At 40.2% G+C, this 25,502-nt stretch overlaps 1 pseudogene; it reads left to right on the top strand.

Moving 5' to 3' along the window:
* The first annotated feature begins 23,685 nt into the window (after positions 1–23,685).
* Positions 23,686–25,249, top strand: LOC149168009 (receptor-like protein 57 pseudogene; annotated as a pseudogene).
* Positions 25,250–25,502: the final 253 nt, after the last annotated feature.

The following is a 25,502-nucleotide window of genomic DNA, read 5'->3' as shown; positions in this document are numbered from 1 at the left end:
CTCATTTTGTCGAAAACTACCTTAGATATGACTTATGCTAGTCTTTCCACAATTTCCTCCTCCAAATCTGGCTAACTGCCAGTTAAATTCATTATCTAGAGTTAATTCTGGCAGTTCTACCGAAATTGGTGGTCCTGCCAACAAATCCGTCTATCTCATGGTTAAGGCCGAGTGGTCATATGCAAGGTGGTTAGGTCCAGCGGTTAAGCCAACAGTTTCGACTTGTGGCCGTAAGGTGGAATTCACATGTCGTGGTTAGGGAGGTTGGCTATCATGACTTGCGATTGGCGGTGCGATTACCGTGGCTGCAACATAACTGTTGTGGGTTGCAGACAAGGTGGTCATGTGGGAGGGTCATCGATGGTTACGTTGGAAGTATCCCTGTTACACTAAAATTTGTCACCATGACTATTTGTAGTTAGTATGGCTCCATCAACTGTCATACTATCCTCCTTGGCAAGCCTCATACCTCTACTCTCCATGTCAAACTCCAAGAAAGAGAGAAAGTCATTAAAAATCTATATATCTCTGGGTACGCAGTTTCTCTTAGCCTTACCTGCGTGTACGCACCCCAAGTTCACAATACCGGCGTACTTGTACGCTCTGTCTGTAAAGCATTGGGTGCGTACTCTTGTAAAGGTCAAAAGGCGCAAGTTTCACTCCAAAAAAGTTACTTGTAGTCATTTCTAGAGCATTCTAGAAGTTTGTTTGACGTGTATGGAGCGCCTCCAGATGGTTCATGTATCCCTATCAAAGAGGAACTTATCCCATCAAGAGGGGAGCTATCCCATCCAAAGAGGGGGTTATCCCATTGATGGTGGACCTGAATAACTTCCTCTAGAGCACTATAAATATAGGCATTGGGCCAGAGGGAGGAGAGGTTGAAAGCTGAACATTCCTAAGGGTAGATGCTGCTGGAATTAGGACTCCCTTGTAAAGCTTGAGAGGAGAGATTCCCATCCTTTCCTAGCCTTATTTGAGAGTGGGTGAGCTGTTCAAAGTAAAGGAAAACTCTTGCTGGACCCTAGGAGGGACCTGCACAACACCAAGGCTCAGGTTGTAATGGTTTCTTTTGTTTCCTCTTAATACAAATGAACTCATTTTTCTCAACAGATTGTTATTCATGATTTGTTTCATATACTCCTTGGTCTGTATGATGGATATGTATTGTTTTATGAGTTTATCAGGTGCTATTTAATCTTTTGGCTTGTTAGTGAATGCAAGTTTTGAAGAGAAGGAGGAGCTCATCCGGATCGGCGAGGCTGGACTACTACAAAGCGTTGGACTAAAGGTATGACAAAATCCCCTGATTACTTTTATTCTCGATGCATGTTTAGAGAAAGGTAGTGTTTATTTGTCTTGTTTGTCACTAGAAAGCCTTTGCTTCTAGGGAGGTCGGTTGTGTCCGCACTATCGACTCTTTCCGCATGACAAAATGGCGACTCCGCTGGGGAACTCCATTGATGTGAATGTTTTTTCCTTTGTATGAAATTTTGATCTGAGAAAAGCCGTTTGTTTTCTGGTTTTTGGCTGTCTGACTGTGTTTTTGGGTGGGCTAGCTTAGGGTTAAATCAAATTTTAGCTTTTCTTAGTTTTTCTAGAAGTACGTAGCCTCTGAGTTGAGCACAGTGCGTACCTGTACGCACTGTAGCTTTGTGCACAGAGCGTACCTGCACCTGTGCAAACAGGTCGCCTGCGTACCCTGTCAAAATTAAGAAAATTTCAATTTTCTTCTTTTTGCCTTTTAGATTTTAGTTTTAATTTGTTTTTTCTGCCCAGATCCACTGGTTTTCTGCCATAAATCTTCACCTAAGCTTGTTTCGTCAGTGTCGAGAGTTTTAGTGAAATTCATAGAGGTTTTGCCTTAGGGTTTGATTGTTAACTGGTCCTGTAGTGACTTTGGCGTTAGAGGTTGTCAAACTTTGGATCTCCCTGGTTTTGTTCAATCCTCTTAGGAGTCAGGCCTGTCATAGAATTCACCCTTGTGAGAGACCTACCTTTGCGTCTTCTCTTTGCGAATCTCGAAAAAGTTTGTTGTTTGAACTTTGAATTTTATTCTTGAGAAAAAGAACAAAAGATTTTGATTTTTGTTTTTGACTGGTTTTTGGTTTTGCATTAACTAGTCCTTAGTTACATTTTGACTGAGTAAAACATCCAGGAATCATCTTTAGTAGGCTTTTGCCTCGTTAGATTTGCTTTTAGGTGCTTTTCTCTTAGATTTGCTTTTGAGTGAAATTGAGTTGATTTGATTGCCATAGCTTTTTTAACTTTGATTTTTGTTAAAGTAAGTTTTACATGCTTTATTAATTAGGAAAAAAATATAAAAAATATCTTTTGAAGGAAAGTTTGCTTTGGTAGCATTTGAGTCTTTGAAAGAAAAAGGAATTTTCGTGAAGTGATTAGTGGTCATGTGTTGTGTGTTTTGAAAAGATAAAGAGTTTGTTTCTTTGATTTTCATTGCCAAGAAAGTTGTCTTTTTATCAATTTTGCATTCTACAACTCTCTTAGCTAGGGAATTCATTGAAAAAGGAAAAATTAGTTTAAATCATCCTAAGTGCATCTTTTTAGTGGATTTCGGTCGAGTCTACACACCATCAGTTTCATCTCCGCTACCTTTTGTCTTAAAGAAAAGCCATAAAAATTAACGCTTAAAGTAAAATCAACTTAGTAACTTTTTATTTACTAGGGCTCTGAAACACCAATATAGATCAGGCTAGTGTCTTGGAGTAGGAGAGTAATTAACTCTCCAAGACAGTAAAACCAAACAAGTAGCTCATCTTGTGGTAGGATAAATCCGACTGTTTCATTTGTACTCTGGGAAAGCTCCTCTTAAAGGAGAAGCACGATACCGTGTCCGAACCAGTGAGGGGATCAATCCTCCTTCATTTGGAAAGATGCCAGATAAGCACGTACTACAAACGGTAAACCTCAGATTATTGTTGAGGAGCCTGGGGTCACTTGTCGGTAAACCTTGGATTATTGTCAAGGAGCCGGCAAGGGGATTGAGCTTGTTACTCTGCCCTTGCGTGCTATCGGGTCATAGACTGTTCCCCCAGGTGCATTTGTTGCTGTTGGTAACCTTAGTGACCATTATCTTTAGGATTCTACCAAGGTGACGGTGGAGGGAAGATCCCACTGTACCTGGAGCAGACGTCGGCTAGACTCACTTGGATTTTCCGGGGGGTTCACTTCACTCGAGACGGTTAAAGTGGAGGAACTTGTGCCGGTCTATTCATTAAGCAGGTTGCTGGGGTAACTGTTCCACCCACCACTTCTGTACAGAATTCGGCGATGTTGGGTTTCATCTCCAACTAGTGTTTTCGGTCCGGAAGGCTACTGCTTGTGTATGGTTTGACGCCCTAGATTCTTTAGGTGTGTGCTTCAAATTTGTTTGGTTCTTTAGAGACTTTAGGTGGTTTGCTTTGAGATTTTAGTTTGTTTGCATGTGCAGTAGTTAAAAGTCTTTAACTGTGGCTGAATTACCGAGACAGTACCGTAGACTTCGGGGCAAGTCTCCTGAGATTGTTACCGTGGCCGATTTGTTGAGGAAGTCCCGTAGACTTCGGGGTGAACCTCCTGAAGAGGTTCCGGGTCATTACGAAGGTTTGAAAGTCCTTGTAACTCCTAGTGGCAGTAAAGTAGGTTCACCTGAAGAAGGAGAATCATCGTTGGTAGTCCATCCAGATTACCAAGGTCTAGAAACAGGTTATAATCCCGAAGTTGTTGCAGTTTCCGAGCTTGCTGGTAGTTTTTCATCTACTAGTGATATAGGTGAAGAACCTGAAATATCTGAACCTGTTACTCCGACTTCTAGTGCACCTGATTCACCTAGGGTAGAAAGAGTCATCACCGAAAATCTTCCTGCTGGTTTGATAGCTATTAAAGAACTTGCTCCAGAGGAAGAATTTGGCGTATCTATCCTTGAAGATCAACCTACTATTGATCTAAGGGAGCGTGAATCTATCTTTTACAGTCCTCCTAGAAGTACTACTTGGTACCTTTCGTTAACTAATTATTTAGACAACTTAGGGATAAGTTTTTCTCCACCTCGTACTCCTTTTCCACCTGGAGGTATTTATACTCCTGTAAATATGTCTGGTCAGTCGTCCGTGTTCACTCAATCTCCTGAATCTTTCTTGTACGGCGGTCCTTCTGTTCCCTCCGGGTATCAGTCACTTTCTGGTACTTTTGCGGGAGCATCTCCTCAACCCATTGATCATGGGTTATTAGCTGGAAACAATGGTAATAAACCGTTGGGTGTAGGGGACATTTACATGATGTCAGGTTCAGTTCCCGGTTCTCAACCTCAAGGTGGCCAATTACCGCCTGGGGGGCAGCCTCAATTAACGCCTGGGGGGCAACCTCAAGGTACACAAGTTGCGTCTGGAGGGCAACCTCAAGGACAGTATGTACCCATAGTACAATACATTCCTCAAGGTCAACCCCAGCCTCAATATGTACCCCCGGGTCAACCTCAGTATCAGTATTTACCTCAAGGGTATCAACCTCAAGGTCAAGGTCTACCCCAGTATCAGTATTTACCTCAAGGTTATCAAACTCAAGGTCAATACTCGAGTCAAGGTTATCAATCACCTCAAGGTCAATCATATGTTCAAGGTACGGGAACTGTGCCTTTCAGTTATCAATCCTACCCCCAATCCGATTATGGATCTCAATATCCTCAACCTGTAATGGGTCAATACCCCAGAATGAACATAGTGTGGGATCCATCGCAAGTTCAACAGGTATTGCAGCCAAGTGTACAGTTGTCATCTCAAGCTGGACAACCCTTAGTTGCTGGTCCATCCCAGCAACCAGTCCAGTCTAATGTTCAAACTTCTGTACCTTCGGTAGTTACTCAGTCGCCAATTGCACCTAGTACTCCATCTCAAACGACTGCTGCAACTACCGCAACATCTGCTTCTTCCACCATACTTACTTCTGGAGTATCGACAGCTCCAGTTTCTATTGTCTCTGCAACTACTCCTCAGACATATTTACCATTGTCTGGATCTACGATTCAAACTACGGTTCAGATGCCTGTAGGACAACCTGGTTTAAGTACGGTTGTCACTAGTCAACCACAATTCGCTTATCAACTGTACCAGGGACAGTACCAATACGGACCTACTGTCCAACAACCGGTTTACCAGTATCAACCGTATCCTGGGTACACTTATCAACAACCTCAGCAAGCCCAGTACGGTCCGGTTAATCCTGGTTTTCCAGGAGGATACAATATCCCGAATGCGATACCTATTCCAAGTTATCGAGGATATCCTCCTCCTGGGACTGGTCTTGTGACCCAGAGTTTTAGGGAACCTAATCGGCAATTACCGTTTATCGCAACTTTGGATTTACCAGAATTGTCGCGCCTAACGAACGATCCAATAAATTATCTTCCGTTTTGGCCGCCAATGCCAAATAAGTTGCCCAGTGATATACCCAAGTTCGAAGGTAAGTCCCTTGGATTGTCCCATCTGAATCTGAGATAGACTCATTCGGTGATGCTATGCCTTTGAGTCCATATGAAATTGCTTATGAAGCCGTGTAGTCTTTTACCGACCTGCGTTCAACCCAAATCGACCAAATGAATGTGGTCTGTGAGGAATCCCTTTTCGTGTCAACCTCGGAGTTAATAAAGTTTCCCAAAGTTGTGTCATCTGATGAACAACTTTGTGAAGTCCTGTGTGTAAACGATTTACCATGGGAAGATCTCCATCATAGATCTTCGTTTTTACCTGAGGATGATCGTTTTGAAAATGATTTCTCATCAATCTTTATAGCTGAATATGTCAAAGACGCTCAGAGTCCAATGAAACATCCTGATTCAGAGCTGAATTTGGGAAACATTTCTCGCACTATTCCCATTGAAATTTCAGTGAAGCCCAGAATTGTTGAACACATTCATATAGGTGCCTCGTGTTCAGATGACGAAATTTAAACATACAAGGCCCTATTTCAAGAATTCCGCGACGTGTTTGCCTGGTCCTATGAGGAAATGCCAGGAATTGATCCCTCCATTGTTGTTCATGAGATCAAGACTTACCCGGACGCTAAACCCGTTCGGCAACGTCTGCGTCAGATACACCCTCGGAAAGCAGTTGCAATTAAAGAAGAAGTTGAGAAGCTGTTGAAAGCAGGTTTCATTTATCCGATCCCGTTAACGGATTGGGTATCGAATATTATTCCAGTTAATAAGAAACAGGGAACAATAAGAATATGTATCGACTATAGGGATATCAATCGTGCTTGTCCCAAGGACAACTATCCAACACCCTATATCGATCAAATAATTGATGATTGTGCCGGCAGTGAAATATTTTCCTTTATGGACGGTTTTTCCGGTTACAACCAAATCAATATTCTACCTGCTGATCAACCAAAAACGGCTTTCATTTGTCCATGGGGCACATTTTCTTATTGCAAATTACCTTTTGGGATTAAGAATGTCGGAGCCACTTTTCAAAGGGCGATGTCTTATGCATTTCATGACATCAAGCACATTGTGCAACCATATCTCGATGATTTTCCCGCTCACTCCTTACATCGAGCTGATCACCTTGTCCATTTACGAGCAATTTTTATGAGGTGTAGGCATTATCGTATACGGTTGAATCCACACAAATGTGTCTTCTGCATAAAAGTGGGACGATTGTTGGGGTTTGTAGTTTCAAAATCCGGCATTCGCGTCGATCCCTCGACGGTAGAGGCTATCATCAAATTGCCTCCTCCTTCGAGTCTTCGCCAACTCCAGAGTTTGCAAGGGAAAGCAAACTTTTTACGCCGGTTCATTCCTAACTACGATGAGGTCACAAAAGGTTTTATGCGGTTGCTGAAACAGAACGTTCAATTCTCTTGGGATGAGATAGCTCAGCAATCTTTTGATGCACTTAAACATGCGTTGACCCATGCACCATTATTGCACCCTCCCAACTACAACCAAGATTACTTTTTGTACCTCGCTGCCTCTCATTCCACTATTGGAATGGTGTTAGTTCAGGAAGACGAATTTGCAACAGAACATGTGATATATTATCTTAGTAGGACATTAAATCCCACTGAGCTAAAATATTCGCATGTGGAGAAATTGGCCCTGGCAGCCGTTCAGGCTGTCCAACGTTTTCGTCATTACATTCTTCTCCTTAAAACTACAGTCATTTCGGATTGCAACCCTATGATCTACATTTTGACTAAACAATTGCTAGGGGGCAAGTACTCTAAATGGATTGTTATCTTGCAAGAGTTCGACTTGGAGTTTGAAAAATCTAAGTCTAAGAAATCTTTAGTTTTTGCAGAGTTGATGTGTGACTTCCCGCGTGCTGACACGGAAACTGTGGTAGAGGAACCCATCTGGTGGTCAGTTCATAATAATACAAACCCGCTTTCACTGATAGTTAAGAACCATCATGCGGGAACAACGGTAGGCCTTGGCACTATGAAATGGGAGGTCGCAGGATCGAGCCCGGCCTCCAACCTATCTTTCCAGCCAATATTTTAGCCAACCATTAGGGGGACACGTGGCGGCCATAAACTATCACAAATCACAATCGGCTAGAGCAGGGGTGATTCTCCATAACAGGCCAATGTGTTGTGCGATATGCGATTGCAATACCGCAGTCGCAACTTGACTTTGCCGGGGTCAATTTTGTAAATGCACTTGATCCATGCGATGTACGATTGTGATTTATTGCCTCACACTCTAGCTTCTCTCTGGGGTCGATTCTTTATCGTCGACCCTGCCTCTAATCCGCGATTGCGATATCGCAATTCTCACCTCGGTAGTGTTGGGGGATGATTTCCTTAACTACGGACCTCTTCCTTCTGCAATCTATGAAATGTGAGGCCAAGGGAAGCCTACCACTTGGCGCTTCCCCATTCACTGAAGATATTATGGTGCCACCTCAGCTGCATAGTTAACGCCGACTAGGAAACCTAGTCAGCAGTACAGACTGTTGACTCAGTTGTCCCCCTTTTTTCAAAAATTTGCATTTTTTCCAAACTAAATAGAATGTGTTTCTGAAGCCATACTGTGTTCATTTTACGCAAAATGGGTTGATCTGGATTCACGATGACGAGCACTATGCGGTCGTTTAGGTTCCTAATCATTATGACAAACAAAACATCAAATTAGCTCACACAGTATATCCAATGATGCAATGATCCGAGATGATGATTGAGTTTTGAATCATGATAAGCAGGTGACAACCAAAACTAAGTTGTAGCCACAAGAAAGACATCACATCAACTCACAGAATATATCCAAGTGCAATGAACCCCCATACATAGTGTTTGACCTCATAGGTATCTTAGTCCACATAAAACACCACCCTCAAAATTCTATACTCTTGATCAACTAAGAATAACCTAGGATGTCTATAGTGGATGTCAAGTTGGGTAGTACAAAAATTCAGGATGTCTTTTAAAGGGTAAGGGAATTTAGATACTTTGTTTGCTGTAACTCACAATGTTGGTATTATTAGGCATAAATTACTACTAAGGCAGGAAGATAGGCGAAATAACATTATAGAAGTAGGAACCCAAAAGAGAAAATTCATTTGGATCTATTAAAATTAAGCATATTGAACATGATTCTCAAGGCAGTCCATCGATTCCAAGTTACATGATTGTTGTTGATTTAGCAAAAGAAAAGCTTCATGGTCCAAGGTCGAGTCTAGATGTTCAAGAGAAGGGAACTCCTATAATATGGATACATTCTCTTCTAGCAACTTCTAATGGGAAACCCAATTCTGTATCACCAAGGACTTGGAGATTGTTGCCACAAGTTAAATCAACTTGGGGGCACATAAAAAGTGATCGATCTCTTGGCACTTGTCGGAAGTCAATTCTCTCATGATTTGCATATTTATCTTTGTTCATATTTCTTAAGAGAAATCTCTTTAAATGTTAACATTTATCTTTTTTATTTCAGAAAAGGAAATCCACGTTTAGGTTGATTGGCGAAGGTGATTGGTATTTGAGCTTCTCTTTATATTTTGTGCATTTGGAGTGTATTCTCAATCAATAATGAATGTGAATCTCTGGAGAGACCTTTTATATATTATGAGTTTAGATTAATTGTGTTGGACTTGATATTCCCTCTAAATGTCCTGTCAGCCCTAAAATGCACCAAATTATATTGTATACACAAAGAATATACCACATTTCATATTCATGACATGGTTGCCAGCGTACATTTTTATGGGTTCACATGGGACAGTTGATTCATTGACTATAAATTGTTAGATTGCGGAATATTTTTAGATTCAAATTTTTTTGAGAAGGACTTGGATATTATGCATGTTTTGAGCTAATATTTGTTCGATTTTATGATGTATAATATTATGGATTTGACTTCAAATCTAATGAATTGTACTTGAGAAAGCACAACCATTTTTTTCTTGGAAGGGCATGAATGGATGTCATAAAATAATTTGGACTTGCCAATCACTAAATTCAAATGGGACCACAAAGGTCATTATGTGCAATTTCCACATGCAAGTTTTCTCTTCATCCAATTTTTTTTGTCAAATTTATCCCTATGTTTATTGTCTAAAATGTGAAATTCACAATAACTATTTCATGTTTTTACCAGTCAAATAGACAAGTAGGTTATATAAATTTTGAGGCCATTATTTTAAAACCAAGGTGAGGTGTGGTATTTTGATGTAAAAATTCAGTATTTTCATTATGGACCACACTTGATTAATTTTCAAGATAAAATGGTTTAAATGTTGTTGAATGATCTCTACATTATTTTTAATTACATGACATGGGTTAGATCTTCTTAAGTAGAATCTATTGTAATAAAACAAGAACATGGTAGACACCAAGGAGATTAGTGGTAAAGAACAATGTGATCTTTTGAATAGCTTCAAGGATCATGATGGAAATAATACATAGATGACTCAACAGTCGGAAGAGAAACACAAGGAATTTTCTCAAGAAGAGGTGTAGTTGATGCTATTCATGGGTTTTATTTCTAGATTGCAAATATGTGCAGTTTTATTAAAGGGTAGACCTTAATTCACATAAAAATTCAAAATTTATTTACAAAATTATTATAGTACTTTTTTTTGCTAAAGCAAGAGTAGTTCCTTCTATTTCATGAAATCGAGAAAATTTTTACAGAATATACAAGAACCCTGAACTCCAAGAGGTGACAGGGAAACAAAGGGCATGAAGCCAAAGAAAAGCATCACCCCACTACAACAAACAACAAAATCTTTCATTACATACTTTTGGCTGAACCAATCAAACTAAAGGCTTGATCTTTGGCAAACAAACATCCAAGAAACCCAAGCGAAAAGCCCACCAAGACACGTGGCCCCATCAAAAGTCACCAACCGATCTGACGGAAAACACATCCCCCCACAAACGGACGACACCCCAAAGTATCGCACCACCAAAACTGCTCGAAGAAACCGTGGACCCCACCAACCCCACGGCCCCACCAAATAGCACGTTGAATCCAGAGCATTGAATTACCAAGCGCGATCGGACGGCTGAGCAGGAAATCGCGCGCCCGAAGCCGACGATCTTTAGGGCGCGGGGAGGGTGGTATAAGGACTGGGCCCTCCTCCACGTGTTAAGATATCTATGGCATCGCTGCCAATAAACAAAAAACCACTCATAATAAAAAAGCGGTGCGATTGCAGCGAAACCGCCTACCCCACCAAACCCGCGGGCCCTACCAAACTGCTCGATGGATCTGGAGCATTGATTCACCTTGCGCCATCGGACAGCAGAGCAGAAAATCGCACGCCTGATGTGATCGACCTTTATGGTGCGGGGAAAGTGGTTTATGTACTGGGCCCTCCACCACGTGGCATGATTTCTATGGCATCGCTGCCAAAAATCCGAAACCACTTTTAACCTGTGAGCGGTGCGATCTCTGCGAAACCACCCAGAGGCGGTTTTGACTTCCATCACTGAAAAATTAGGATGATGCGGAAGTTTCTGATGCTGCTTACTACGGTCCGGGAAGCTCTGATGCCCATCACTTAGAATTGTCCTGAACGTGGTCCACTTTACCTCTACCCTTGTCTTACCTGTCATTGTGCACCTTTTTGTCCAACTTGGTGTAGCCCTCTGACCGCTGACCATTGCTAATTGGGATTTGTCATTTTGCGTCTGTACTCTTCTTTGTCCTCCTCTGCCTAGTTATGGCAGAGTTTTTTCAGGTTACTCTGCACCATTGTATTCCACCTCCTTAAGATTGCGCTGTCCTTGTTGCTAACACCTTGGTTGGCTAGAATGTCAGCCAATTTGTTGGCCTTTCTCCTCACATGAATAAATCTGAGAGTATGAAGTTCCTGTAGATGCACTTGAATTCTATGAAGGACTTTAGTTAACCTCCAGTGTTTTGTGACCTTTTTCGGCCCTGTTCCATTACTGATTCTTTTGGCAACATTTATGACTAACTCTGAATCCGCTTCTATTATGACATTTTGGCAATTACTCTGTATCAAAAATTATAAGCATTGTTACAATGCCATTAGTTCTACCATGTTGTTAGTGGCTTTTCCTAAGTGACCATGGAAGAGGGAGATAATGCTACCTGTGTCATCCCTTAGAACTCCCCCAAACCCAACATCTCCCCGGTTGCCTTTGGAAGCTCTGTAGGAATTTACAGGGTAAGTTCCTCAGATAGAAAACCAAAGGACACCGCTCACACACAGATCACAGATCAATACACCAGTATTTTGATGTGGTTAAAACCCTCAAAGAGGGAAACAGTCCACGGCCTGAGCCAACGCGGCCACTTCAGGCAATTTATTAATAAAAGAATGAAATTTTTACATAAGCTTCTCTCATGAACAGTTAACCTACAAATGACCTCCATGCTCTTTAAATAGATATCATGGACCAATCAGGTGTTAAGCCACGGATCAAGTGTCGGTAATACCGAGGAGAGAATGAACCGTTGGATCACTACATATCGTGACCGTCATATTGTAAGTTACAAAATGTACATAGTAAAGAAACACACTTTACCTAACTCTATACTAGACCAAGTTATACTTAACTATTTCCTATGTGTCGGAATATCCTAACATCCCCCCTTAAGAACAACTTGGGATAGGATTGAAGGATTTACAAATATGACACAATAGGAGAAGGAAGGAGGCACTAGAGCCTATCTCCCCTTAGTGACAACTTCCTGAACTCCAACCATAAATCGAAGTTTAGTGAACTTCACCTTTGTGAGAGCCTTTGTAAAGATGTCTGCAACATGATCATATGTTGAACAATATTGCACTTCAAGAACATGGTCGTGGATGAGCTTTCTGATGAAGTGCATGTGCAGTTCAATGTGTTTGCTGCGCTGATGTTGGACTGGATATTTGCATAGTTGAATGGCACTTTGATTATCACACCAAAGTGTAGTCGGATGTTGCTGCTGAAAGCCAAACTCTGACAAGATCTGACGAAGCCACAAGGCTTCCTTACTAGCTTCTACGGCACCATGATACTCTGCTTTTGCTGAAGAAAGAGAAATGGCACCTTGTTTCTTACAAGCCCATGTAATAGGTCCTGAACCAAGAGTGAACACATAACCTGCAGTAGACTTCCGATCATCAGGGTCACCAGCCCAATCGGAATCAGTGAAACCAACCAATAGAGGAGTTGCTTCGGCACTGTAATGAATCCCAAACTGAACTGTACCTCGAACATAACGAAGTATTCTTTTAGCTTCTTTCCAATGACTTTCATGTGAGTTTTGCATAAACCGAGCAACAAGGCCAACAACAAAGGAAAGGTCAGGATGAGTATGGGTTAGATACAAAATGTTTCCTACAAGTTGACGGTATAAGGTAGCATCAACTTTAGGAGAAGTACAAGTGACTGAAAATTTGACTCCAGACTGAAAGGGAGAAGGGGCTGGCTTACAGTCTTCCATGTGAAAATGGTGTAGAATATCACAGGCATACTTGGACTGGGAAAGGGAAATACCTTCCTTGGATTGCAAGACTTGAAGACCAAGAAAATAATGTAAGTGTCCTAAGCCTATCATTTCAAACTTCCTTTTAAGGCTAGACTTCACATGGTTTATAAGGTTTGGATCACTACCAGTCAGGATAAGATCATCAACATAAAGAACAAGAATTATAAGAGACTTGCCCACTTTCTTGGTGTAGACAGTATTGTCAGAATGACACCTAGAAAAGCCATTTTCTAAAAGAAAGTTATCCATTTTGGCATACCAAGCTCGAGGAGCTTGCTTGAGACCATAAATGGATTTCTTAAGCCGACATACAAGGCTGGAGTCTGTTTGTATAAATCCAATAGGTTGTTCCATATAGATTTCTTCATGCAAGTCCCCATGCAAGAAGGTAGATTTAACATCCATCTGATGGAATTCCCATTTGAAAGAGGCAGCAAGGGAAAGAACAAGGCGGATAGAGTTCATTTTGGTAACAGGGGAGAAGGTTTTAGTGTAGTGAATTCCTTCAACTTGTGAAAAACCCTTAGCAACAAGACGAGCTTTATGTTTATCAACTTTTCCATCTGGTCCATACTTGGTTCTGTAAACCCATTTGCATCTAACAAGTTTTCATCCCTTTGGTAGAGGAACAAGATCCCATGTATCATTTGCCAATAATGAATGATATTCTTCATTCATAGCTGCTTCCCAATCTGGATGGCCTGAAGCTTCTGCAAAGGTGTCAGGATCATAATTCACTGAAGCTTGAGCCAGTAAAGAAGAGGCTCTATCAAACTGAGAACGTGTACGTCGCTGATCTGTAGGATCACCGGCAAGATCACCTGCTGCATCCCGAGTAGCACGGACCCATTTTGGAAGCTGAGGAGCTGAAGGAGGATCCTGAGAAGGTGGGGGAGGATTTCCATCCTCGCTTTCATCATCTGAAGAAGAAATATTTTCAAAAGTAGAAGAGATAGGGAGAGGTGGCACATCTGCCAAACTAGGCTCGTAGGCCGATATATTTTCAGAAAACTTTACATCTCTTCTAATGATAACATTTTTGGAATTAAGTGGAATAAGTCTATATCCTTTGACATCTTCAGAATATCCAACAAAAATACATTTTTCACTCTTAGGTTCTAAAGCTTTATGTTTCTCATCTGGAATATGGGCCCATGCTTCACTTCCAAAAACACGAAAGTGACTTACATTTGGTTTAATTGAGCTCCATGCTTCTTCTGGAGTGATATTCTTTAAAACCTTAGTAGGAGTGCGATTTATTATGTAATTTTCACAGTGAATTTCTTTTGCCCAATAATTAAGACTAAGTCCTTTAGATTGAAGCATACAATTAGCCATTTCCTTTAAGGTGCGATTCTTCCTTTCAGCTACACCATTTTGTTGTGGAGTATATGGAACAGTATGTTGCATTTGAATTCCATTCTCAGTGCAAAAGTTGATGAATTTGTTGTTAACATATTCTCCGCCATTATCAGATCTTAGCTTAAGAATTTGATGTCCAGATTGTTTTTCAACAAAGGCCTTAAAGGCCAAGAACATGTTAAATACTTCACTCTTGAGTTTTAAGAAGTATACCCAAGTGTGTCTGGAGAAATCATCAATGAAAGTTAAGAAATACTTGTAGCCAGAGAATGAAACAACTGGAAGTGGACCACATAAATCACTATGCATGAGCTGTAAAGGGGCTGAGGCGTGCCAAGAGGCACGTTTTTCAAAACTATCCCGATGATGTTTTCCGAGTACACATCCGGAACAAGCACCATCTCCGCAAGATACCATTGGAAGACCTATCACCATATTTTCTTTACATAGATTCTGAAGGGAGCGATAGTTTAAGTGACCAAATCGCTCATGCCAAAGTTTGTTCACTTCATCGTTATGAGCAACAAATACTAAGGGAAGATTTGATGACCCAAAGTTGTGAAACTTATACAACCTTGTAGAATCATCAGCAATGCCAGTAGCTAAAATTTGTCTAGGATCTCTTAGGTCCTTAATTACAACATCGTGAGGTGAAAATTCAACGATTTTACCTTCACCTGAATGAGTTATCTGATATACCGATAGAAGGTTGCAGGATAAGGTTGGAACACATAATACATCATTAAATTGACCATTGTCTATATGAACAGTTCTAGTCCCTACAACACTAAGAGATCTATCATCACCAACATATATATTTTTGGTGTTATAATCATTTAAAGAAGAAAACATGGCTTTGTTTTTGGCCATGTGATAAGAAGCTCCAGAATCAATGAGCCACTCATGAGAATGAGAAGAAGAAGATACATTTACTGCATAGCCAGACTGAGATGCTTGACAACCACATGTAGAAAGTGCCATTCCTGAAGATGAAGTTGAAGTTGAAGAGTGATCCAAATGGATATTATGCTTCTTCATTGCTGCTTCCAAGGCTTCCATCTTCTTAAAGCATTTGGATTCTAAGTGGCCATCTCGATTACAAAAGTTGCAATGTCTATCAGTCTTCTTCCCTTTGTTTTTATTTGTCTTATCATTTTGTTGAAATGATTTTTCATTTTGAGGTTGAAATTGCTTAGGACCCTTGTTTGGTTTAGGACCATATCTTTTAGGATACAACTTCTAAGGATTCTTTGAATTTGGTTGTTGCTGGGCGGCTAACGCTTTCTTAGAAGAGTTTCCAAGATGAAGAAGACCAAGGTGTAAGAGTTTTTCTTGTTCTCTTATTAAAGAATCACAAAAGGAATCAAAGGAAGGGGACTTGTAGGCTTGTCCTTGAGAAATGAAGGCTTCTCTTGTAGAATGGAAGGTGGAAACAAACACAGAATAGGCTGGTCCCAACTTAGTAAGAATGGAGTAGATAAGGCTACTATCTTCTTTCTTAACCTTAACACCTTCCAAGAGAAGTCTAAGGGTCTTGAATTTGGACAAAAAATCTTCAATGCAAGAAAAATTATTGGGGTCCAATGTAAGCAATTCATTTTCAAGTTGATGGGCTTTAAGTTCATTTTTAATTCCAAAAACTCTAGTGATCTATTTCATTGCTTCTTCAGGAGTATCAAGTTCTGCAATATGGAATCTAAGATCTGGAGAAATAGACATCCCTATCAACCCACGTGCTTGATCTTGCCTATTTTCCCATTTAGCTGCCTTATATTCATCTTTCGGTTTGGTTTCTTGGCCTGAGGCTATTCTGTAGAGACCTTTACTTCTAAGTAAATCCACAATGTAGGACCACCATTGGAAGTAGTTGGTGCTGTCAAGAATAACTTGGCATGGACTTTCCATTTTAACAGAAACTGAAGCTATAGATGCTGAAACTAAGTGTTCCAATGGAAAGATCTCGAAAAATTAGGCTGGTTAAAAATAAACGGCTCTGAAAACGGCTTCCGGATGAAGAAGTTAAGGCTTTTTGAAGAAAAGTTGATGAAGATGCCGACGAAGTGCGGGAATGTGTGGAAATGAAAAATCCGCCCCCACAAAAAGGAGACTTGAACTCAAGACCTCTACTCTCATAAATTAGCTTTGGACCAAGTGAGCTAAACTAAAAGTTTGAGAGAGAGAGGGGGGGGTTGTTTTTTTTTTAGTCACTGAAGCTTTGGGTTGCGTGCTTGCTTGAGAAAGCTCTTTTTCCCTACAAAAAAACACAAAACACAAAACCCAACATGGACATACAAAAAAAATGAACCTTATGGCTCAAAGTTAGCTTTAGCCGGAAACTAAATATTTTGCTTAATGTTTTTGATTTTCCGAGATCACACTAAGGCGCAGTGGAAAAGAGCATATGCATGAGAAAAATCCTTCCTTTCTGTTTCTGATTTTCCCAGATCGCACAGAGTCGCGGGGCAAAGAGCATACACAAAAATGAAAGGTACAGATCCGGTAATAAAAAAAACAAAAAGCTAAATAAACCGAAACCGAAATAAACAGAGAGAAAATAACTGTAAACTGCAAATAAACATTGTATACCTCCAGATCTTAAAAATGACGTAGCTAGGGCTATCAGAAACCTTTTCGCGTGAAACGAAAGGGGTTCCTCACTGAAACAGATGCTCCCAACACAATAGAGCAGTCCTCTCAGCCTGAAAGTAGTCAGAAACAGTAGATCTAGGAAATGACAGTCAGATGCAGTTCTACCGGCTTCAGATTTGGATCACCAACGGACGTGGCCCTCAAATAGATCTGATACCATGTAGGAATTTATAGGGTAAGTTCCTCAGACAGAACACCAAAGGACACCGCTCACACACAGATCACAGATCAATACACCAGTATTTTGACGTGGTTAAAACCCTCAAAGAGGGAAACAGTCCACGGCTTGAGCCAACATGACCACTTCAGGCAATTTATTAATAAAAGAATGAAATTTTACATAAGCTTCTCTCATGAACAATTAACCTACAAATGACCCTCCATGATCTTTAAATAGAGATCATGGACCAATCAAGTGTTAAGCCACGGATCAAGTGTCGGTAATACCGAGGAGAGAATGAACCGTTGGATCACTACATATCGTGACAGCCGAATTGTAAGTTACAAAATGTACATGGTAAAGAAACACACGTTACCTAACTCTATACTAGACCAAGTTATACTTAACTATTTCCTATGTGTCGGAATATCCTAACAAGCTCCATCAATGTTGTAGTTTAAAAACCCTTCAGGGGGGGATGCCAGAATTCCTCCACCTTTTCTCTCATGCTTGCTATCCTGTCTAGCCCTTGAGGAATAAGCCCCTACAAGTCTAACAGCTGGAGGATTCTCAACTCTCCAACTGAGGGAGGATTTTTGGGGAGATTCCTAACCGTGGTGCCCACTATCTCCTTTAGTTGTTTTACGATCAGCTCCACCAGGCTAAGAGAGGTAGACTTTTCCTCTTTGAATATTCTTTTGTTCCTTTCCTTCCACACATTCCAAATGATGAAACTCGGCAGAAGATTCCAAACACAGTTGAGAATTTCATTATCTGAAAAATTATTCCTCCAGTTGTTTAGAGTGTTGGAAATACTTTCTTTGTCTCTATCAGACTGTTTGAAGATGTTGGTAAAAAATTCCCATATCCTGTCGGTGAAAATGCAGTTGTTGAGAAGATGCTCTATAGTCTCCTCTTGGATCTCACAGAGTTGACATCTGGAGGGTCCCAACATGCCCCTTTTTTTAAGGTTGTCCCAGGTTAAAAATTTTCTGTGGTGAACTAACCACATGAAAAGTTTGATTTTCATCCAGCCTTTGTGCTTCCAAAGCTTCTGCCAAGTTTTATTAGGAGCTTGGGGTTCTATATCGAGGAGAAAACCTTTAGCTTCCTTGATATTAAAGTTTCCCTCTTTGTTGTTACCCCATCTCAGTTGGTCCTGCCCTTCCATTAATAAAATTATTCTCTGATCCAATAGTCTCTTGAGGGATTTTTCTTTACTGTTGAGGGTTCTGTCCTCTTTGCCCTCAATTTTTTTCCAGATTCTCCACTTTCCTGCATTATGTGAGTTCTCCCAAAAGTCTTTCACCTTTACTAATCCTTGATTTTCAGTGTCTTTCTTGAGGCATAAAAATTCTTCCTTTAGTAGATTTGGTTCCTGTCGCCATTTGTCTTCCCAGAAAAGTGCCTGATCTCCCTCTCTAATTTCTCAGAAACTATTTTTTTGCACCACTTCTTTGTTCTCCTAGGCCTTGTTCCATATGGGGGAGCCTTTCACTATTCCTGTCATATGTATGATATCCAAATACATCTAGGCATTGCCATATTTTTCCTTCCAGATGCTTGCCCATTGAGCTTTAGGATCCTTAACCCACCTCCACCAAAGTTTGGCTCCTAGAGCCTTGCTGAGAATCTATGGGTTGTCTAAACCTAGGCCTCCTTGGTTCTTGGGTTTGCAGCCCTTTTCCCAAGAGACTAAAGCCCATTTTTTCCTAGTATCCTCTTTGCTCCACAGAAAGTCTGGTTGAATATTCCGAAATTGCTGCAAGACTCCTATTAGAGCTGGGAGGGCTGATAGCATGAATATTGGAATAGCTTGGAGAACTGCTTTAGTAAGAACCAATCTACCAGCTAAATTTAAAGATCTGTTTGTCCATTTCCTGACCTTGTCTTGCATTTTAGTTATTAATGGATCCCATATACTCTTGTGTTGGGGTTTAGCTGTAAGTGGAACTCCCAAATACTTGGAGGGAAGAGATTCTCTTTGAAAGCCTAAAATTCTAGAGACATTTCTCTGGATGGCAATATGAGTGTTAAAGAAAAGGATTTTTGATTTGATAAGGTTAACTTACATACCTGTGGCTTTCGTGAAGTCATCCAAAATCTGTTTGTAAGCAAGTGCTTCTTTGACTGTAGGAATTCCCTGTAACATTGTATCATATACAAACTGTTGATGAGTTAGAACTTGGCCATTCTCTGTAAGTTGGAGATCTCGAATTCTTCTCGTTACTCTTGCATGCTTGATGGACCGCCCCAGCCCTTCCATCATGAGGATGAAGAGAAAGGGAGAGAGCGGATCTCCCTATCTTAGCCCCCTGGAAGGGAGAAAAAGCTCAGAAGGAGAGCCATTCACTAAAATTGAAAAGATGGATGAAGTTACAAGGGCCATGACCCATCTAATGCAATTATGATCAAAACCAAACGCTGTGAGCACTTTTTTGATGTATATCCAATTCACTTTGTCATATACTTTGGCTATATCCAGTTGCATGATCATTCCCGCTCTCTTATTTCCAGTTAACGAGTGAACCACCTCCTGAGCTTGAATTATGTTGTCCATAATTTTTTTTCCTTCAACATACCCTGTTTGTTCCCCGGAGATAAGCGTGGGCAGCAGGGGTTTGAGTCTATTAGCCACCGCCTTGGAGATTATTTTGTAGACAACATTGCATAAGGCGATGGGCATAAATTTCTTTGGTGTTTGAGCATTATCCTGTTTTGGAATAAGGGAAATAAAGGAAGTATTGAGAGCTTTCAAAATGGTTTTGTTTCGCCTAGAGTCTTCTACTATCTCTACAATATCCCTTTTAACAATATTCCAGCAGGCTTTGAAGAAATCCACATTAAATCCATCCGGGCCTGGTGCCTTGCCATTTTGCATTTCCTTGAGGACCTCACTGATCTCCTTTTCAGTTACAGGTATGCTGAGGTTACCATTGTCCTCTCTGGATACCAATTTAGGTATGTGTTTAATTAAATTCTTAATGAAAGGTTCTCTTCCTGAAAAGTTTTCCTTGGCAATGTCCTGAAAATGCTTTACTAACACTGCTTCTATCTCCTCATGGGCTTGATGAATTTGGCCATTCTCTTCCTTGATCGAAGAGATTTTGTTGTGAGTTCTGTTCGCAATGGTAGATCTTTTTAGTATTGCGTTCTCGCTCTTTTAGCCATAGAACTCTAGATTTTTGTTTCCAAAAAATTTCTTCTTGTTTGCACAGTATTTCCCATTCTTGGTGGTATTTCTCTGCTTGATCATTTTTGTCTTTGTCAAAGCCATTCTTGATCAAAGCTTGATTGAGCTCTAGGATTTTGGTTTCCATGAAGTTTTTACTTGTGAAAATATTGCCAAATTCCTTTTGGTTCCATTCCTTTAGCTTCTGCTTGATGTGTTTTAATCTTTTATGTAGCAGGAACATAGATGATCCCTGAATCTACAGGTCTTCAGCCCACCATTTTCCATGTTGCTGATGAAATTTGGGTGTGAAAGCCACATATTTTCAAACCTGAATGGTTTGTTTCTTGGGATGCCAATGCCCTTATCTCCATTTGAATAGGCCAGTGATCTGAGCCTCCAAAAGGGAGAATATCCACTATTATTTCCTTGTCTAGAAGTAGGAGATCTTCAGAGATCATGAATCTGTCTAGCTTGGAAGCTACCTGGGAATCCCCTCCTCTTTTGTTGTTCCATGTGCATAGACCATTGTTTGTCTCAATGTCCACTAGCTTCATGTTTTCTGAAAAACAATGGAAAGCTGAGGAATCTTTGTATAATGCTCTTGTCCCTCCTTTTTTCTCCGAGAGAGATCTAATCATGCTGAAATCTCCTCATATAACCCACGGTATCCCTGCAAATCTGCTCTGAAGGTCCAATAAGGAATCAATAAACTTGATTTTGTCATCTAACCTTTGAGGGCCATAAACATTCGTTACAAGATATGTGTCCCTGTCTCCTACAGGCTGTATAACAACTGATAAATAATTTCTTGATGCCTTCGCATCAATAATACCTATTTTTTGGGGGTTCCAGAGGATGAGGATACCCCTTGCTATATTTTCTGCTTTGACTTCTATAAACTCATATCTGTTGAGCCACCTACTATGGATTTGTCTTATCTTTTGCACAGAGCATTTTGTTTCTTGGACAAAAATTATATCTGGAGCTACCTGTTTCATTCTATTATTCAGCATTCTCTATTTCCTTTTGCTTCCTAGACCTCTTACATTCCAAGTTGTAAACTTCATAATTACAGATTGGTAAAGTAGTAACTAGTTAGATCTTTCATCTTACCTGAGTCTATCATTAGCTTTTCACATTCCATTAAAAGCTCGTTCTGCTTTTTTCTGCCCCTTTTTCCCCTGGGTTTCTTGGAGCTAATTCTGGGGTTGATTTTACTGCTTTTATTCCATGATTACCCGGTATTTCAACGCTGTTATTTTCTACCAAGCTCTTTGCTTGTGTTTTCCATAAGAATAACTGCTTTATTCGTTTGCATTCTTCTTGTGGTAGAGATTCTACCCCACCCGTTGTTCCCTTACTCAAGAACCCTTCTAGATCTAGGTTTTCTCTGTCAAGAATCTCTTGTAACTCATTGTCTTCCAGTTCCATCTCGCTCTGAGTCATTTCCTGATCCATATCCATCTCTAATTCACTCATCATTCTCACTTTCTATTTTTCCTTTACCTGTTCCTGCTCCTGTTCTTCTTCCTTTTCCTGCTTATCATTTCCCTCCTTCATTACTTGATTTTCACCTACTGTATCTTCCTCCTCTTCAAGAACATGGAACCGATTTGGCCTCCCTTTTTGGTCATCTCTTGGGTGTTGATCTGGCCCTTTTTTCCATTTTTTCCTTTGTGAGCTACCTTGTGAAATCCATCTGTTTCTTTCATTGTGTTAGGTTTGCTTTTGTTCTCTACCTTGCTGAGAGGGCAGTCTCTAAGAAGGTGTCCATGTTCATGACATTTTCGACATCTAAATGGAATATGCTCGTAGTTGACAGTCTGTACCCATTCCTCATCATGAACCTCCAATATGACCTCGTCCGGAAGTGCTCCAGATAGGTCCATATCTACACAAATTCTGCAAAGGAGGTGTATTTACCCCTTCTTGTAGCTTCAGAAGTTTTAACATACCTCCCTAGTTTATTGCCTATGGCTATTAGTGATTCTATTTGCTAGTAATCCAGAGGTAGCGAATAGAGTCTTACCCAAACTAGGACTGAGGTAAAGGTTTCCCGCTCTGGCACGAAGTTCATCATCCATGGCCGCATGTAGAGCCCTGCTGCTGCATAGAAGTAGGGCCCACCTTCAAACACTCTGTCTTTCTCCTCAATGTTTGCAAACACCACAGTGAAAAAACCCTTGGATCCTAGATGAAGATTGATGCTTCCTTTACGCTTCCAGTGGTATCTGATCCATGTTTGTAAAGCCTTTTCGGTGGGCCATAGTCCCATGAATTTGCATATGATTGCGTAAGTATGCATGTGCTCCCTGTGGGCCTACAGCTCTGGATTATTTAAGATTATTCTAGGAGTGATTTCAGCTTTAGGTTTGCATGGTCCCTTTTGTTTCCTGTCTTTTGTTCCCTGTGTTTTGTCATTTTCCTCCTTGTCTTTTGTGCCTTCATTCTCCTTCTTCTTGTAAAATTCTATATCCTCTTCCCTATTTTTTCCTCCTTTCATCTTGCTACCTCTGCCTGATTTTGGGGGAGTCTTGCCCTTCTTAACCACTACCTCTCTGAAGGAGGGAGGGGAGCTCCCTCCTCGACCCCCGTCCATGGAGAAAGACGCGCGCAGACACCCTCAACCCTGTTTTTCCAATCTTCCACTCTTCCCGCTCCCCGCCTCTCACATTCAATCGAATCTTCAAAAAAAAAAAAAAATGTTGTAGTCCTTTATAGACACATGTTTCAAACTATAAATATATATATATATATTTGTACTAATTAAGGTTGTCTATAGCAGGAGGAAGTGATAAAGAAGAAATATGGAGGAATTGGACCAAAACAACCTCTAATTTTGAAGGTAGGAAATCACAATCTATTTCCTTATTTACGAGGCATTCATGTTGGCATAATCAGACAAGGTCTTTAACTTCAACATAGGCCTCATGATTTCTAAGGCTCATGGAAGCAATATTGCAGTAAGATTTCATTGGAGCATGGTTGATGGATGTCATAAAATAATTTGGAATTGCCATTGACTAAATTCTCATGGGACCACAAAGGTCACTATGCACAATTTCCACATGCATGTTTTTTCTTCATCCAACTTTTTTTGTCAAATTCACCCCTATGTTTCTTGTCTAAAAGGCAAAAATTCACAATAACTTTACCAGTTAGATAGACGAGTAGGTTATATAAATTTTGGGGACATTCTTTTAAAACCAAGGTGAGGAGTGGTCTTTGATGTAAAAAAGAAGTATTTTCATTGTGGTTCTCATGGACCACACTTGCTTGATTTTCAAGATAAAATGGTTTAAATGTCTTTGAGTGATCTCTACATTATTTTTAGCTCCATGAAATGGGTTAGATTTACTTAACTAGAATCTATTGGATTAAAACAAGAACATGGCAAACACCAAGGAGATTAGTGGCAAAGAGAAATGTAATCTTTTGAATAGTTTCAAGGATCATGAAGGAAATAATAGAGAGGTGAGTCAATATTCAAAAGAGAAACACATGTAATTTTCTCAAGAAGAGGTGCAGTTGATGCTATTCTTGGGTTTAATTTCCATATTGGAGATATGTGCATTTTTATTCAAGGGTAGATCTTAATTCACATAGAAATTCAAAATTTATCTACAAAATTGTTATAGTCCTTTGTAGACACATGTGAAACTATAAAAAAAAATCCTTGTACTGATTAAGGTTGTGTATAGCAAGAGGAAGTGATCAAGAAGAAATATGTTGGAATTGTACCAAAATGACCTCTGATTTCGAAGGTAAAAAATCATGATGTATTTCTTTATTTACGAGGCATTCATGTTGGCATAATCAGTCAAGGTCTTTAACTTCAACATAGGCCTCATGATTTGTAAGGCTCAGGGAAGAAGTATTGCACTAAGATTTCATTGTAGCATGGTCCTTGCCTTTTGTTGATATTTTTTTGTCTTTCAACTGTTGTCAAAGAAGAATTGATTAGTGTTATATGTTACTGCCTTATGATATTTCCTTTGCAACATCTGCTGCAATTTCTAGTTATGATTGTGTTAAAGACAATGGTTTTTGAGAACTCCCCCAGGAGCCACTTTGCATCACTCTACACCGTGAGATCCATTGTTAGACGATTAAAAAATCACTTGCCCTCAGATTGATATAGTTTCAAACGATTAATACAATTTCAATTGAATGATGACATATAACCCTATCCATAGGGTGAGATTCAATTTAGCCTTTGTGTTTTCATTTTGCAGAGGAAAACTATTCTCCTAGGTTTTATGAGACAGTTGAATCCTGCCAACAAGCTCATGCAATGGACAGGAGACAACATCAAAACCCCTACAACAGCACCATATCGGAACTCGAAGTAATGGCCTAAATAATGAGAGGGTTTTCAAGCTTAGCTTCGTGGGATTTGGCCTTAGCAGAACAATCTCGCCTTTCATTTCCAGCTGCACCAATTTATAGTCCCTCGACTTGTCGGCAAACCGTTTAATGACGAGATCCCTATGCAACTCTAGTATCTAGTCAATCTTGTAGTCCTAAATATTTCTATCAACGGACTCACAGGTTTAATTCCCCCTTGTTAATCCTCAATTCTTATATAAATTTCATAGATCTCCACAATAATAGGCTCACGAGCAACATTCCCCTAGAATTGGGGCTATTGACGAGACCAAGTGCATTTGATGTTTCAAAGAACAAGCTACACAACCAACTACACGACAAAAGTGGGGTTTTTCCATGCTTCAATGCGAGTTCCTTTGTGGGAAACAAGGAATTGTATGGATACCTACTATCGACGCCCAAGAGCCACAGGCTCTATGTGATGGCCATTGTGGGGATTGAATTAGCAAGAAATATGCTTAGTGTGGTTGTTAGCTTTACTGTGGTTTTCATTTGGTTAAGTGTGATGGAATAGGGATACGTTGTGGAAGAGGGGAAGATCACACATCTAATGCCTGAATATTGATAGCGGGGTCGACCTGAGTTTGAAACCCCACGATGCACACTCGACACTGTAGGTTTTGTTTTTCTTGTTGGTAATGAGTTGATAGGGTTACTTACTCCTCTTGAATAATTAACATAATTAATACACACACTATAATGGAGAAGACTGCAGGGTTTAGGGATTTGTGATCGAATCTTGAAATGCCCACTTTGGTTGTTGTGAAGCCTACAACCATGGCATAGTATTTTCATGTGTTGTAACCATTTTTTTATTA

The sequence above is a fragment of the Pinus tabuliformis genome, chromosome 5_1 (assembly GCF_031772625.1).
Source record: "Pinus tabuliformis cultivar Carrire ecotype Pingquan chromosome 5_1, CPIR1, whole genome shotgun sequence".
In the NCBI taxonomy this organism is placed as follows: domain Eukaryota; kingdom Viridiplantae; phylum Streptophyta; class Pinopsida; order Pinales; family Pinaceae; genus Pinus; species Pinus tabuliformis.
This window is presented reverse-complemented; position numbering and strand designations above follow the sequence as displayed.